This window comes from Amblyomma americanum, chromosome 4 (assembly GCF_052857255.1).
Source record: "Amblyomma americanum isolate KBUSLIRL-KWMA chromosome 4, ASM5285725v1, whole genome shotgun sequence".
In the NCBI taxonomy this organism is placed as follows: domain Eukaryota; kingdom Metazoa; phylum Arthropoda; class Arachnida; order Ixodida; family Ixodidae; genus Amblyomma; species Amblyomma americanum.
The window spans coordinates 109,608,396-109,626,582 of record NC_135500.1 but is presented as its reverse complement, the minus strand read 5'-3'; positions in this window follow the sequence as shown (position 1 = coordinate 109,626,582).

The following is an 18,187-nucleotide window of genomic DNA, read 5'->3' as shown; positions in this document are numbered from 1 at the left end:
ATATATATATATATATATATATATATATATATATATATATATATATATATATATTATATATATATATATATATATATTCAGGATATATATTCAGGATCTTCTGGGGACTGATTTCATAGACGTGCTGTTTTATGCGAACTTCGTCTCATCCCGAACTGAAGAGGAAAGGGTCACCAGCCAGGATGCAAAGTTCCTGCGCTTACTCGGCACCACCGGAAGCAGCCATACTGTACCGGGGATCTACAACTTGTCATCGCACAACTTGGATCCTGCGGAACATGCCCTCCTTAGCCGTGGCCTCAGTTTAAACACCGGCGCCGCACCCAGGGTAGGCCAATTGACTTGTGCCGTTGAGCAGGCAGTTCGCCTAGTAGACCCGAAGTTTCAAGCAGAAGCACGCTCACGTGCAATTGGGGCGCTTGCAAAACGTTCAACTTTGCCCAGCATTTTACCTACCTCTAAGAAGCATGCCCTCAAGAGACTTAAGAACTATGAAAAGATAGCAATCCTACCGGTCGACAAAGGAAATGCAGCCATGATATTAGACCACACTCAGTACATTTCAAAGATGTCCGACCTGCTGCAGGATACTCTAACGTACGCCAAGCTGAAGCAGGACCCCACGGAAAAAGTAGAATCAGAGCTTCAAAAACTGCTGACCGATGTGTTCAAGTTTGTCCCTCCTTCAGAGAAGTACCTTTATTACAAGTTGTTATGCCACAACGGCTCAGCACCTGCTATTTACGCCTTACCCAAGATTCATCAACCGGACGTACCTCTAGGCGAGTTGTTGATTTCACGCGTTCGCCATTGCATAACCTTTCCAAGTATCTGCATCAAGTCCTTAGTCCCCTCGTTGGACGAACACCGACATACGTGAAAGATTCGGCTGATTTTGTTACTAAGCTGAAAGATGTGGCGGTTGATGAGGATGACATCATGGTCTCCTTCGATGTGAAATCCATGTTCACATGCGTTCCTGTTGAATTCGCTGTTGAATGCTGCGAGAGAGTACTGGAAGAAGACGCATCACTGCCTTCCCGAACGCCTTTTGAAACAGCTGATCTGTGCCGCCTACTGAAATTCTGTCTGCAGAACACATATTTCATTTTCAAGAACGAATACTACAAGCACGTCTTTGGTACGGCTATGGGTGCGTCGGTATCCGTGGCCTGTGCCAACCTCGCGCTCGAATCTATTGAAAGTTTGGCCCTCCAATCGTTCCACACTCGTCCAAAGCTCTTCTTGCGTTATGTGGGTGATTGTTTCTCTGTGATTCATCGCAGGGACGCCAAACCATTTCTGGACCATCTAAATTCTTTTCAACCTACGGTTCAATTCACAATGGAAGAAGAAGTCTGCGAAAGGATTGCTTGCTCCTGTTCTGGGATGATCGGGCGCGGGACGAGAGCTTAATGTCTACTTCTTCTCCCGGCCAGGGGTTTTTCCCTTGGTCGGCATCTCTTCCTCAAGACCAGCTCCTAAATGATCTCTTTTTCTGCAGTGGTGCTTCTAGCATTCCGGTCGCTTTAGTGCCTTCCGTTGGGGGCGCTATCCGACTGAACAACCCGGAGGCAGTGCAGGCGGCCCTTCAGTCCACATTGAAGCACTTTATGCACATTACCGATGTCCGGCAGTTCGGCAGGGGTAATATTTTGTGCAGGTCGCCGGATAAAGACTGTATTGAAGACCTGCTAAAGTGTACGACCTTCGCCAACCACCCGGTGAGCGCATTCATTCCGCCTCATCTGGCATGTTCCAAGGGCTTGGTCCGAGGGGTCGACTCTCGATTGAGCCCTGCGGAAACGCTTGAGAACCTCTTGCCTGCAGGAGTGATGATGACGGAGTAAAAATTCCTACGGAGTCCGTCATTGCCACATTTGCAGGAATATTTTGCCCGTCAGATGTTAAGGTGTGGCCATTGGTTTTTCGAGTAGATGCCTTTAACTCTCGGCCCCTTCAGTGTCCAAACTGCTAGCGATTTGGCCACAGCGGCAAAGCCTGCAAATCGGCCTTACGCTGCTGTGCCTGTGGGGAACGTCATTGCAGAGAGGAATGTCTTGAACAGCAAGAGAAATGTTGTCTGTGTAGCGGTGCTCACCCTGCTGATTCGCCTGACTGTCCTGCACGAGCACAAGAAGTTCAGGTGCTCGAGCTTATAGACAAGCGCAGATGCACGCGGAGAGAGGCTTTTGCCGCAGTCAAGGAGAGAGCCTCAGCTTACTCCAGTGTGGCCGCCAAATGCCCACCCATAATGGATTCTAGTTGGTCCCAGGCTATTACAGCGGCAGTTGAGAAAGCTGTGGCAAATGCAATGAATCGCATTATAGAAACCGTGTCCACGTGCATTTCGCAGGTCATAGCTGCTCAGATGACCATTCTTCTGCAGGCGTCCACCGCTCCGCTCTTGTCTTCTTCGGCTACGGAAGCTACCCCTCCTTCTGTAGTAATCGATTCCGCTCCACAGGGCCAAAAACAATGTGAGCAACAAAAAACCTCTCAGGCCTCTCCTTCGAATAGCGTTATGGGCGCATCCTTAATGGATTGTATGGATATGGAGTCTGGTCTCCGCGTCCAGAAACGAAGTGGGTCTCCTCTGAATATTGCAGGCCCATTTTGCCCCGTCAAAGACAAAGAAAAGTAACGCAAGTCAAAATGGTAAGACCAGGATTCTAGAAAAGGCAGTCGCGGCTGCGGCACTCCCGCCAAGATAGGCTCTTAAGTGTACTACAGTGGAATTGTCGATCTATATTGTCAGCTTCAACAGATTTAAATTGCCTACGCAGTCAGCTTCTACCGGATTTAGTTGCTTTTCAGGAAACATGGTTAACTTCAAATTTCAATTATCATCTCAAGAATTACCGTCTGTTCCGGCTTGACCGGTCATCACGAGGGGGAGGGTTGTTAGTGCTCATCTCTACAAAGTTTTGCCACAGGGCATGCATTTCTTTCCAATATGCGGACAATGAATGTGAAATCATTGCGGTTGACCTCAGCGTCCCAGGTCAAAAGCCCTTTACGGTAGCTAATGCATATTTCCCGTCTGGTGTGCGTGACACTCGGCCCATTGACTCACTTATGTCTAGTAGCCGCTCTCAGGTTTTAGTAGTTGCAGACTTCAATTCGCACCATGTGACGTGGGGTTTAAAACAGACAACTTTGGTTCTAGACTATTTGATTGGGCTTCTGACAACAACTTGATTTGCGACAATTCCGGATTGCCTACGTTTGTTCGGAGCCGATGCCGCTCTGCCTTGGATTTAACTTTTTCCTCCCCAGGAGTATGTTATGTCTTGGGCGCCTGTTGACAATGCAACAAACAGTGATCATCTACCGATTAGTCTAAAGTTTGCGTGTAAATTATCTCTTCCTGAGCGACATCAGCGCACGTTAATAATTTACAGTTGCTTTAAAGGCACGCTAAAATCAGCCCTCCAAATCTCTTCAGACACTTGCGCCCAGACAAGTGCCGAAAGCAAGGCTGCACATCTATGTTCAGTACTGGACCATGCAAGGCAAAAGTCTGAATTTTTGGTTAAGAGAACCAAGGGTGCAATCGCGAACAATTGGAAACCTGGAAAACCTGGAACAATTGGAAACCTTTGAAACCTGTAGTCTTGTATGCAGTATTTATTCTTTTTTTTCTGTAATCTTGTAACGGGATATATGCAGGCTGTTACTGTTGCCTTTGTCTTTGGGCGATGGAGCGCTGTCAAGCTGTGTTAAAACAGCTTTTTCTCCACCCTCTCTTTTCACTTTTTGTGTGGAATAAATAAATATTCAAATTCAAATTCAAATGCTGAGTGCACGCGTGCATATAGACGACGGAAAGCAGCTTGAAAGAAACTCCTCATCAATCAATGGCCAAAAAATTGGTTGGATTATAAGTATGTTGCAGCAACATTTAAGCGCACCGTCGCCCGTGCAAAAGACGAGTATAATACAAATCATTACGATTTTCTTTAACAATCAGGAAATAAACGAGCTTTGTTTCATTTCACGAGGCGCAACAAGGTGATTCCATCGGCTGCCAACGTTGAATCCTTCGTTCAGTCCCCTGCTGACATCGCAAAGGCCTTAGAGGATATTGCGTGTGGCTTAGAGCTTCGCTTTACATCTGCCTTACCTTCTCCTACTATATTTACATGCACCTGAAGTGATTTCACTGAGGTCTCTATTCCTGAGCTGTCGCAAATTGTTCTGCGCTTATCCCCACCGGCTCCTGGCCCCGGTAAGGTCACTTCATCTATGATCAAAATTTTGTTCAATGAATCTCCTGCCGACCTGTTGGCTCTAGTTAACCATTTTATTAAAGGTCCTTGGATACCACATGAGCGGCGTCTTGCTGAAATAGTTCCACTGCTTAAAATCAAGAGGAGGGCTTAACTTTAGACATTATACGCCCTATTTCCTTAACATCGAACTTAGTGAAATTGGTGGAAAGGGCCCTTCTCAGCCGTGTCATGTCATTCATTTCAGAAAATGCTATATTGCATCCATGTCAAATTGGTTTCAGGCCGGAATGTTCAATTTGGTGTGCTCATACTGACCCGGAAAGTCGTATTAAATTAGTTCGCAATAGAAAACAGTTTGCTGCGCTTGTCACCTTGGATGTCAATAAAGAATACGGCAGCGTTGAGCACTCGACTCTTATTACTAAAATACAGGAACTGAACTTCCCAAGCTATTTTGTAGCCTGGATTTCTGCTTTTTTGGAAAATAGAGAATTTTACTGCAGCCAAAATGGTGTTTCCTCAAGGAGATTTCCACAGACAAGAGGTGTACCGCAAGGATCAGTTCTCTCACTTACTCTTTTTAACATTTTTCTAAGCTCAATTCCATGCATTCAAAATGTTAAGACTTATGTGTACGCCGACGATATTGCATTTTTTGCAACAGCAGGTGGCATTCACACTCTTTATCGAACCCTGCAAAATTACCTCAATGTTCTTGACAACTGGGAAGGAAGAATTCATCTGTCCCTTATTGTGAAGAAATGCGCATTGTTAGTATTTCCAGTTTCTGTTGCTGTAAATATCTGCCTGGCCTATAGAAATAACATAATACCTTAAGTTCAGACGGTGATGTATCTCGGAGTAATATACGACTCTACTCTTTCCTGGTGGCCACACATTGAGCAACTTTCTGCAAATGGAGTTCGGGCCATTGGCATCCTGCGTATGCTTTGTAGTGCTAATTCAGGCATGAGAAGGCATACACTTCTGATGATTTATAAAATGTACGCCCGCCCAATTTTGGAGTTCGGGTGTGTTTTATTATCAGGAGCTCCTGCCTATAAACTTCGCCCTCTTGTGCTGTTGGAGCGTAAGGCGTTGCGCCTTTGTCTTGGGCTTCCAAAATATGTCGCCAATGCAGTTCTGCACCTTGAGGCGCGAATGCCATCGTTATCAGCTAGGTTTCTCCTTTTAACAGTTCAAAATTTTTTAAAATTGTGCGACTCACCTCTTAACGCTTCCAGTATAATATTTCTTAGTCAACCTTCCGCCTTTTTTAGTGCTTCCTGGTCTCGTTTTCATACCCCGCAGATATGTTACGTGCAGTCCCTCCTTGATCCCATAAATATTCATTTCACAGATGTCCGCCAATTGTATAACAACTCATCATCTGTCCAGATTGAATTCGATGACATTTTCCCATCGAATGCAAAGCTGCAGCCCTTCTCGCTTCTTCAGGGTCGGTTGCAGGAGCATATAAGGTTCTTTCCCTCTCATGTTCTTAATGCTACCGATGCCTCGCGGGATCGCGAGAAGGCAGGTGTGAGAATTTTTTCGCCTTCACTGGACTGGTCTTTTGCTCTCCGTCTTCCAACTTCACTCACATTTTTCTGCCTGAATTATTAGCAGTGATCTTAGCTTTACGAAAATTAGAAACTACCGTTCCCCAGGTTGTGGTTATGACAGACTCTTTGTCCATTTGCTCTTCCTTATCCTCACCCACTGAGTCTCGGGCATTACGCCTCTTTAAGTTCCTGATTCCGTCCCATTTAAATTCGATAAGGTTGCTTTGGGTACCAGGTCACATGGGTTTTCACTTAAATGAGGTGTCAGATTCCTTAGCAAGAGCCTCTCTCTGCGGCCCAATTGTTGCTGTCCTGCCAACGTGTGAATATACAGCTGCGGTGAGGTTTCTCAGCTACACAGTATCATAGAAATTTTCTGCCTCGGCTCTTACATCATCTCCCGAATATCAGCATCTTCTGCATCCTTGGAGTAGCAAAGACTGGCGCTCACGCAGACTAGAGGTCTCTTTCACGCGCTTGCGTTGCCGGGTTCCCCTTCTAAATTTCTACCTTCACAGATTTGGCCGGGCGGCTTCCCCACTGTGCCCTTTTTGTGCCGAACCTGAGACAATAGATCACTTCCTGCTGTTCTGCCGCCGCTTCTCTCATTTGAGGAAGCGTCTTTTGCAAATTCTATTTCATCAACTGGGCTTGCCTGTGTCCTCCGCGGTTGTTCTTTCCATTGGCGCTTCTTTGCTTGGACGACGCGAGAGGAGTGTGCGCTCTGCTGTGCAAAATTTTCTTCAAGAGCGCAGCGCCTCCCATTCTAATTTCTTCTTGCCGCTCTCAGCCAGTACGACATTGAAACATTAGATGCATTGTATACTAAGCCATTGTCCCGTCTTCGATCTCCAAGTTAACAGGACCCCTGTCCTTCCGTCTTCCAATCTATCAGGCTACATCCTATTACCACTCCTTCTCCTCTCAAAACTTTCCTGTATCCAGCAATTAACCGCCTGTGTCTTGGCCACTCCCCCGTAGTGGATATGTGCCAAAAACGTCTGAGGCCTTCCTTCCTTCCTTGATGTCCTTGTTCTCCGCACTCCCGATGGTCTAGCCACTACAGTTTTCCGAAAACCCGCACACACTGGGAAGTACTTGGATTTTCAATCTGCCCACCCCATTGGCCGCAAATGTTCCGTCACGCCTGCTCTATATAAACGTGCAGCTCGTCTTTTCTCCAGTCCCGGTCTGCTCTATTCGGAGCAGAAAAAAGTCCGCATCGACCTCGAGAAGAATGGTTATCCCCGACAACTGCTGCAAAACGAACGCCGCTCTCTGCAACCTGCCGAGCCCCGACTCATCGGACAACAGAAGGGCGCGAGCATACCTTACACCCGGGGGGCATGTGAGGCTCTGGCACGAATATTTGCAAAATACGATGTGCGCATTGCGCACGTGTCATCCAGCAAGCTGAAACAACAGCTCTGTCATGTTAAAGATCGCCTGGAGCGCCCACGTTACCCCGGAGTTGTGTACAAAATCCCCTGCAAAAACTGCGATGCATCATACATTGGCGAGTCAGGCGATCTTAAGAGAAGATTAAGAGACCACAAGAACGACGTCGCACGTCATCAAACGCACTAGCAGAGCATGTTCAAGAAATGAAGCACACCATTGACTGGGAAAATGCCACAATCTTAGACACAATGGAACCTTTATCGTCCCGACTGCTTTTAGAATCATTTTGTATTCAGACTACGGATACCGGTATTAACAGGACGAAGGGTAATATCCCGGATAACTACGCCCATTCACTGCTCTGTCAAGTGCGCTTATAAGATGCGGCCCATTTCATCCATCTTCATTGTGAACAAGGGACTCGTAGTGGTCCCGAAACGTCGTATTTTAAAACCCATTTTTGGCGAGTGTACGTTTTATTCATCCACTATGTTTCCCCCTCGCCAGACAGGATTCTGTCGAACCCTTGACTAAAAATCCATAGTCACCATCGAGAATGATGTAACCTATTTCCTATTTCCAGATAACGTCCTCTATAAGTTTAGTATGAAAATTACGCAGAGATTTCTTCTACACGTCCGAGAAAATGTCATATTTAGCGTAATAAGGCTTACAAGTAAAGACTACAAGTCGGAATATGCAGTCGCCAGCAAAATTTGCCGCGTATTTTTTACGGAGGGGGAAAATGCACGCTCTTTCATACCTGATTTCTGGTGATTGGCTAGCGTGACTACGCCGAAATCATTGTTTTCCGCAAAGCTGCGCCCCATAAACTTTTGCCGCCGACTGTACCTAAATGTATATCTTGTGAGAGATATTACTGGCTATGCAAAGAATTTTAAGCTTGCGGTACTGGCCACAATGTTCAACTTACCGATGGCACATCAGGCGTTAAATAGATGTCATTTTAACTCTGGGGTACATACAGACATTTGAGGTATCGCCAGTAAATGTGTTTAGTTTTCTGAAATGGAGATTCATAGTGCGTGCGAGCCGACGTCCTGGAAAAGTCCGTGCAAATGTTACAAAATATATATTATATTTAATTACATGTGCGCTGCAAATAATTATTATTGTCCTCGTAACGTCGCTTTGATATTATATGTGGACATAGACGTCTGGATTTTTCTGGTCTGTACAGTTGATATTGGGGTTCGCTGGGATCATGTTCTGTAGATAGCACTGCAGCAAACGAATGGAGGGCGACCATTTTACTATTAGTTCTGTCCTAGCTCCAACGCTTTAAGGTGTCTGAGCTTGCGCTTGGCATGCTGTGCCACTTTAGACGCTTGCCATTCGGCTGAGCTGCTGTGGGTTTAACTTTCGTAAATGTGATGGATGGTTGTCGACGAGGATTAATATGCACAGTACCTGCAGCAAACCGTAAAAAAATACATCTACGTTCATAAGATATTCACAGTCAATATTTGACACCTTCAGCAGACATCAATTTTAGTCTTGTTTTCCAAAAACGTACGTGCCCACAACAATAAAATTAGCGTACATGTAGTACGTACTGTGGATATTTCAGCTGGACGTCTGGGAGATTTGTATTAGTTTAGAGCGCAGTGGGAGGATGAGCAGCCTCCATGGCCTAGACACCTATGATGTGAAATAGGTGTGAATGATTTTACATGGTACCAAGAGATTAAATCACAATTTCATAGAGTTGGGTAATTATGACATCGAGGGTACAGAAAGCACACCGACCTGCAGAGAATCTATCATGAACGAATAATGCGTTTATATTTTCGATCAATTTGCACGGCTGTTCGAATCATACAATCGTGCACAACGCACCATCATGACATTTAGAGCATAGCCTCTTTCAAGAGCACTGCAATATTATATAACACAAGTACTTCGCACATCTCTCCCCTCAACTGATTCAAATAAATGACTTTCAGTTTTGTTTATATACTCCCAGGAAGAGTGTCCTCAGGATAGCTAGTGGTAACCTGTTGCTTAGCAAACTCATATAAATGAATGCTGTGACTTTTTATTCATTACGTGCGCTACAGCGTCAACTAGATTCATCTGCAGTGCTGTGTTAGTTGAAAACCGCAGTTAGTTACGAAACACTAAAATAAGCACAGGTAGCAGCTGTCAGTTTACGTGCATATCTCATCAAATAAAAGGTCGACCTCGAATCCATACATCCATGCGACGTACTATCGGAGACGCGGGAAATGCGACCTGGGCGAACAGGAGTCAGGTGATTTTTTAGTCTCGTCATTTCACTTCCTCACATGAATACAAGCGAGTCCAACTTTCACCTCAACAAATATCAGTTCCAGCCAGCCTCTATTAAGAGAGGAATGTGCTTCTGTTGCGCCTTACACGTTCTGGAGACGTTTGTCCCCAAGGGTATCTTTTGACAGCGGTGAAAAATGTACCTAGTCTGGGCCCAACCGAATATATTTCAACTTTGTCCAACAGTGAACTGGAATTAAGAAATTTTGCTTGATTTGCTACTCCCAACAGCTGTTTTTGTCCTGAACGCAGAGCAGGCACACGAAAGAAAAATGTAGGCTTAGGTCAGCAGAGTCGAACAGATGACGAAAAGTGAGTTTATGGGTGTCAGTTTCCTTCATTGTCGCTGAATAACATATATATGCGTAATGTAAGACCGATGTAGATGCAACGTCATCAGTACATTTATAGTTTTTCTTTTCTCAAGAAAGATTGGTAAGCTGGACATTGAAGAGATGGTGATTACGGACGTAGACGTTTCGGCTCAATCGGGAGGTCGTTGGAAGTTTTTGGTCCGCTCGGTATGGCATGATACCGTGACGAAAAGAGATCAGTATGAATTTCAAATTAAATGATAAAAAAAGCTCAGCAAGTGCAGAATAAAAAATCATAACAGGTATAGCGATAATATTTCAGCGCGATGCTGGTGTAGATATGATCGAATTTGTGCATAAAATAGAAGTATTATCGTTATTGAAAATATTGCTCATTTTAAGCTAAGGGGCTGGTTTGAACGGAGTATTGGTCCTGATAACCTCCATGTGACAGGGGAGGGTTTTCATGCACCAGCCGTGTTGCGCCTTCTGTCACATTCCACGTAGCACTTGTGGTATAACAGGACGTACCGCGTCCGCCGCTGTGGATTTGTGTGACGCTGAGCATACACAAGGTTAGGCTGCAGGTAACACGAACAAATGCGAGAGAAGAGAAGGCAGCTGCAGCTGTAGCTCAGTTTGTAGAGAACGTCGAGGGGCATGCTGAGATCATCGATTAACAATGTTCTCATTGGCGTCATTAGTTGCCTTAAAGTATGTCGTACGAAAATAATTACTCACTGAAAATTCTTTTCTAATGAACACTTCTCGAAAAAAGTAACTTTGAGCTATGCTTCCTTGGTTTCAGTTACTGTTGGCCCCGTTCATGCCCTTGTTGACCGTTGGCGTCGTGCATACCATGAATAAAAACAATAAAAACAAAAATAGTTTGGCATTCGGGTCTTGACTGTTCTTGAGAGGGAGTCCTAAGTTGCTGCTGTTTACTAACGTGAATGTTCTAAGCGCTGAAGTACAGATACTCTGCGTACAGATAAATGGCGCACGCAACGGTGGTCGCGGTGTAGCTTAGGTTTCGCGTACGCCACATGTTCAGTCAAGGGTGCCGCTGGGTACCGTTTAATTGTGCGAGTTGGAGTATAGAAAAATGCTTGCCATTGATACTTGCGCGGGAAAGAAAAAAGCTCAAATGAACAGCTTAAACACATGTTTATGTGTTATGCATACCGTCCCAAAGCTTCAGCTTGTCTCTGTATTGCGTTCGCCTCTGAAAACTCGTGTCGTGATTTGTTTCCTAGGCGCTGGGTTGCCAGACTACCCACGACAACCTCGCGGTGGTAGCCCAGTGTGACACTCTGCTGGTGGCGCTCAAGCCTAACGTGGTGCCTCGCGTGCTCGACGAAGTGGGGCCCTCGGTGCAGCAGCGACACCTGGTCGTCTCCCTGGCGATGGGCGTCACGCTTGCCGACATCCAGGAGGTACGACGACGCACGACAGGAAGAAAGCGAACGCGTCTCGTGTTCTTTCAAGTAACTAATGAGTCCTACCCGGTGGCGGGAAGGCAGGAAGGTGGCATTCTTCACAAAATAAAGTTCTAGAAAAAAGACTGCTTTGTAGCGTAAGCTACACTGGCTGAGGTTGACCAGTTCCGCGTGCATCCAGGAGAGCCGTGCTGCTCATGCGCGAGGAGCAGTGACGTCACAAAGATGAATTAAAAAAGCCCTGTGTCGAAGCTGCGAATCGAGCCAGGGCTTATGGCGTTTGAGGCGGAGACGCTACCACACCACCACGACGGTCGATGTTTAACCATGAATAAAGGCGCAAAGTGAATAAGCGCCAGGTATTCCGCTGTATTTTGGGGGTTAGGAACTCCTGAAGTCGTCGTAAAACGACTTTCTTTTGTCCTCCTGTACACCTGGGTGTATGAATAAAAGCGTATGCGAGCAAGTAAGTGTTCGGTGAAATACACTGTATTTCTAGTTCCGGGAAACGAATTCTTTCCGGCAGCTGAATCTATCACCTTTAAAATCGCGATTAGTACGATACTGCAAGTCAAACGCATCTGTAGCCGACAACTTGACTATGGATGTAGCTGAGCTAATCAACTTTTTTTATGGGAGAGAGAGGAGGGGGGGGGGGATTGGAGAAATCTAACATCACGGCGCGCTCATTGGTTGTATGCGGCGAAACGTCCGGAATCTTTCCAAGTGATTTGGCTCGATGATGGAGTCAGCTTTCATTTTTATATATCTTAATTCGCACATTCATACAGGCACGAATGGGCAGACTTCATGGGTGAATAAATGCGTCGGGTGACATTAATGTTTGCAGCGCAAGTGCGGCTAACGTTGCATTTGCCTGAACGTCGGAGAGGATAAACTGAGAGAGGCGATTCAGAGAGCTGCGAAGGCGGAGAAACTGAAATTACGCTGTGCAGAATAGGTGCGAGACGGGTGTGAAATAGATAGTGGTACGAAACAGGGCCGCCAAGGCGCACGTCTGCTGTGGAAAGACTAGCTTGCATGCCAAATCATTAGGTGCACGGAATCACCTTGAGGCAGATCATGAAGTGATGTGGAGTATATAAAATACAGGTTTTATTATGCACAAACAGAACCGATTCATAAGTCAGCCCTGCTAAGCATCAGATTGCTTATGGTTTATGGGGGTTTAACGTCCCAAAGCGACTCAGGCTATGAGGGACGCCATAGTTAAGGGCTCCGGAAATTTCGACCACCTGGGGTTCTTTAACGTGCACTGACGTCGCACAGCACACGGACCTCTAGAATTTCGTCTCCATCGAAATTCGGCCACCGCGAATCCGGGATCGAACCGCGCATCAGATGGGTCGACTGGGAGTGTCTTGGGTCACTTGAGAGAAAAAAATGCAAATAACAGCAATCCGAACTTCAAGTTACAGCGGCGAAAAACAAGACCAAACCAAATCAATTAAAAACTCGGAGGCTCTGAGAGTTTTTTTAAGCTCACGACTTGTCTTTGTATTTGGCCCACGTGTTGCTAGTTTATTAAATGTGCGTGGAACGTATTAATGAAGCGTTATTATGCCATACGTAGTCGCCTATTTCATACCTCAGTTAGTGAGGCTTCTAATTAAGATTGGACATACGGAAATTCAGACATGCTGTGTCACAGACACAGCTATACGCGATCATCGCTCTTCGAAGCCAACATACTAAGTTATGAAAGAGGTAAGGAGAAAGATGTTTTGTAGGCTTTATGTAAATGTAAATATGTAGTCCAATTTATTGCCATGAAGTCCACAATAGAAGAAAGCGAGGTTTTGAGTGCCTGTGACAGTGCCTTGAACTACTTTGCGGAGGAAGAAGCGTTATTATGTCAGTGTGCAGCCGCATGCGAATAACCAGGGGGTGTAGTAGTCATTCCACACAGCGTTTGTTTTGATGGTTTCGTTGAATTGTTCTGGCAAATTTTAACTAGCCAGACAACATTTATTTTCTCTCTTTATTTTATATTTATGCGCACCTGTGTTGAAAAAATTAATTTATTTCGCCTTGAATTAGACAATTTTTTTTGCTTGTCAGCGTGTGTTTGTGTGTGCTGACGTCAGCACGGGAAGGATGCGCTGTTCATTATTAGAAGCGCGCACGTATCGCAGTATTAAGCACAGAGCGCGCTGACAGCTTGGCGCACCTTTTGGCAACGCCGCATATGCTGCAGTGTCTTTAGCCCAGTTTGGAGTTGCGATATTTATTCCATCTCATTTCCTCACGCAGTGAATCGGAGCCTATGGACGCTTGGCGACAGCTTGTAGACGTGTGTGGTAGGCTCAAAACCACCGTCTGGCACTCCTAGTTTCCGCACCACTGCAAGAAGGAGTGAGATGGAAAAGGGAGGATTGTTGGGCCAGTTGGATTGTTGGAGAAAAGAGATAGCCTTTTTAGATATTGACCTGCATCTTTTATCATGGTGTGTTTTGGTTAATTTTATGTGTACTTCCCGTATTTATTGCGCTTTCGCATGAAATACACTCAGTTGTAAGTTCGGTGCTGTGTGTGTTGCTTCTCTCTATGTTGTCCCGTTTTTCGCGCCGTTTTTAGTCTTGAGTGAGATGGAACATGTCTCCATATTTCGTTAGATTCGACGGGCGACAACTGTCACTGGCCCCTCCAACCCACACACACACCAATCCATTCCGTGCAGAGGCTTCCCTCTGGTACGCGCGTGATTCGTGTGATGCCCAACACACCGTGCCTGGTGCGCCAGGGTGCCAGCGTGTTCGCGCGTGGCGGCACCGCCAACGCCGACGACGCAAACCTCGTGTCCAGGCTGCTGGCCAGCGTGGGACATTGCGTGGAGGTGCCCGAGTCGCTTATGGACGCAGCCACCGGAATCAGCGGCAGCGGGCCGGCATACGTGAGCAGCGCCCATTCTTTGCTTGTGCTGTGACTTTTTGTCAGACCGCTGCATGTGTCTAAACAGAAACATCGTCTATAAGGGAAGACGAAGACACACTGTTACTTCAAGTGCGGTGGTCACGTGCGAGTTCCTATGTCTCATTTCGCTTCCGTTCTGCCTGCGAGTGACTGCTACGGTTGGGCGTCGGGCATGCATCGACGGCCTCCGAATGTTTATTGGGAAGCTCTGAGCAGGGAGTCCGGATGCAAGTGCAGATTATCGCCTGAACGCTGTGGTTGTTTACACTTTTTCGCCAACTTGAGAGTATTGCTTGAATGGGCATGTAAAGTCTGCGTCACCCTTGTGTACAGAGTGGTCGAGCAGTGTGCACCATTAAATAAAAACTGAAATTGGAAATCAACTGGTGGTTTCCAGTCAACGTTGCGTGTACCTACCTTGCTTGCAGGTCTGTGCGGCATTACTTCCGCGCTAGAGTTGCCTCTAAATGCTAGAAGCTGCGACGAGGCGTCGATTTAAAGGCAGGGAAGTGCGCCGCTCGAGTGCTGTACACAAGGGTGGAGCAGGGAGTGCTCTAAAGACACTAAAGAGAGCGCATAAGAAGCCATGGAAAACCCAAAGAAAGACGTTTACTGTGAGGCTTGCAAAGGCGGTCATGACAGAAATGACGGACTTATGCAAGCCGCTATCCTTTCTCTTGTCCAAGGGTACAGGGAAAAGTTTTATCGCTCGTAAGAGGAAGGAATCACTAGTGCTTAGCTTGCTTCATTAACGAGAAGCGCGATTTTTCAAATCAAAATTCAGAATTTGCGGAACAATACAGCGAACGGCCAAACGATACTTTTTCTCATATGGTGATTAGCACACTTAAAATGTTGCGAGTAATTCACTTGGTGCAATGCTTCTAACCAATCATAATTACTACGTCGTATGAAAGGCAGGTTTCAAACATTAGTGCAGAATATTACGTGCTCAAGCTCAATTTACTGATGAAAGCTGGCAGGATTTCCAATACGCGTTGTGACGAAATTTTATGGTGTCTTTTCTTTTAGAAGCTCGAAAAGATGAAAAGGCCGTTTTGTGCTCCTTCCAGGTCTTCGTTTTGATCGAAGCCCTGGCTGATGGCGGTGTGAGGCAAGGCATGCCAAGAGACCTGTCCTACAGGCTGGCTGCCAGCACTGTCATGGTGAGCATACGAAAAAGTAAAATCCTTTTAATGATCGACTTACCTGACGGTCAGAATGACGAGATAAACTGTCTGCGTGCGACACCAAGAAGCTTGACACATTAGTTAAAAAAACAACTGGGCTGTGATGGGCGTGCAGAACTTATGGGTGCAATTTCGACTTTGTTGTAACAAAATCTTGACTGCCGTTAATATATTTTCATAAAGGGGTAAGAAGATGAAGCGAGAAATGCATGGTAAAGCGGCGAAAGGGGTTCAGGGGCAACTGCCATAATTTTTCATGCTGAGTTTGTTTATATGTCCTATTAATCTCAGCAGTACCCATTACGTGCGAAATGTGCACCGGATTGCATAAAAAAAAAGCTGTATTATGACACTTTGGAATCTGGTGGACCCCGTTAGAATAAAATAGGGGAGGCATAACCCACGCGACAGAAAAGTGGCACGGCTATTTGGACATGATGCCGTGTTTGGCTGTAAAGTTATTTACGCATCTGCGACATCGAGGGATTGGCCTCAGCATCGAGGGGTGGCCTCAACGTAGTTATAAGTCCAATGTTTAGAGGGATACCCGAAGGTAGAATAGATTTTTAATAAAGGGGCAATTACTCCTTAGCATCCACGCAAGCGCAGTCATACAGCTACAAAGTAAAGCTATACAGCTTGAAAAGAAACTTCGTAGTTGAAGAATAATTCGTCCTGGTCCGGGGTTCGAACCCAGGACCATCGCCACGGCGGAGCAGTCGCTCTACCAACTGGGTCAACTGGGCCAGCATGTAGTAGCACGAGAACGAATTGATAACAACTCCAGGTTGTGCGCCTGGAAGTTCGCCCAGTCCAGCCTACGATTTGCGGCTGCAACAAGGTCCACCGGCACTGTATTAGAAACCAGGAACATGGTAAAAGCATGTAGAAGACGACAAGAGCATTAAATCACATTCTCCGCGTAGCCTGAGAGCGCCGGCTCGAATGAGTGGCGGCGCACTTTGATGGATTATTTTACCTCCAGATCTGCCGTTGATATAATTAATCGAACGAACGGACACATCTTTGCGGTTGCAGGGTGCGGCCAAGATGGTACTGTCAACGGGCCGGCATCCTGGTTCGTTAAAGATGATGTCAGCTCTCCGGCTGGGACCACCTGCGAAGGGCTATGGGCACTCGAGAAAGCTGGCTTCCGGGACGCGCTCATCGAAGCCGTCGCAGCCGCTTCGATGTCTTTCTAGCCGTTTTAGGTAAGATACGACTCATAAAATTTGAGATTTATTTAGAACGCATGCCTTTTATTTTATTTTATTCTTGTTTGTCCGGCTATGTGCCTGCAACTAATGAAGACATCTGATGTTGCTTTAATTCACCTCTAAAAAGACTCAGACAAACAAACATACGCGCACATACACGCATGCACGTACACAAGTATATTGTCCACCACTGAGCTGTTGAATGTTCCACCTAAATCACCGGAAACTATTTCGCAATGTTGCACCGACCAGTTCACACTTTCGGAGACAGTAAATATTTTACGGTTCTTTTCGCAGTTTAGCTCTCCTGCCATTAGTCAGCCGCGCATTCGATGCCGACGTTGACGAATGACACTGCCTGCCGCGACTACCGACGGTATGAGCGAAACGGAATAGCAAGGGAAAATAATCTTGGCCAAACACGGTCCCGGCACCTCGGCACCTCTGCAGTGGAGGTGCATGTCTGCGGTTTCTGACATGCCGGAGAAAGTATACTTTTCAAAAGCGCATTATGTTCATATCTGCACACTGGAAGAATTTGTATAAGACTCACATTTATGTCTTGCGCAAATACTCCACAGATGGAACAGGCCATTACTTGTACTCGAAAGAGGTATTATCCCATAAAGACATGTCGGCTTTTGTGTGTGTACTTGCTTTTAAGCGAATAAAGATTACATGTGCGCGCGCGTGTGTGTGTGTGTGGGGGGGCTATGAATTAAAATTTTTCATTGATTCACTTTTTTTAAGGTTCTTTCTTGCTGTGCTGCCCACACTTTTGGATGTTAGCAAAAATAAGTAAACGAAACCATAGGCTGTGACACTGCTCAGAGCGTCATGTCAGTAAAATTTAATGAATGAAATCTCACCGCTCTAAAATGTTGTGGCCCTTGAGTCACTAGGAAGTGACGCGACACTACGTGGCCACAAAGGCACTGAAACACTGCTTCAGGGCATCCAATGGGTGCCTCTATCTCCGTGACCATTGCGAACCTCACTATGGAGTCTGTCGAACGCCGTGCCTTTGAAACCTTCGCACGTCCGCCAAAAGGTTTCTTCAGATATGTGTACGACTGCTTTTGCATGATTAAAAAAGTTCCTTTGCCTGCCTTTTAGTCGCATTTCAATTACATAGGAGACACTATTCACTTCACCACCAAGGTTGAGGCGAAAAGTACGTTGCCCTTTCTTGATGTCTCGGTAAAACGCGATAGGGGCAAACTCTTTTTCAGCGTTCATAGGAAATCTACTCACTCCGTTCGTTACCTCAACTTTAAATCAGTACACCCAGCCACACAGATGAGATCGGTTGCTACTAGCTTATTCAAAAGATCCCAACGCCTATGCAGTTGTCCCGAAGACCGGGCAAATGACTGACTTGGTGCGGCAAAAAATTTCACGCAACGGCTATCCGACATCTTTCGTGGCATCGGTCGAAACACAGCTGTGTCGACCACCACGTGAAACCCCCGTGTCTTCACCTCTGAAACGTGCCGCTGTTCCCTACACCCCCGGAGTCGGCGAGGCGTTGGCGCGCATTCTGAGCACTTTCAAAGTCCTCATCACCCATGTTCCGACC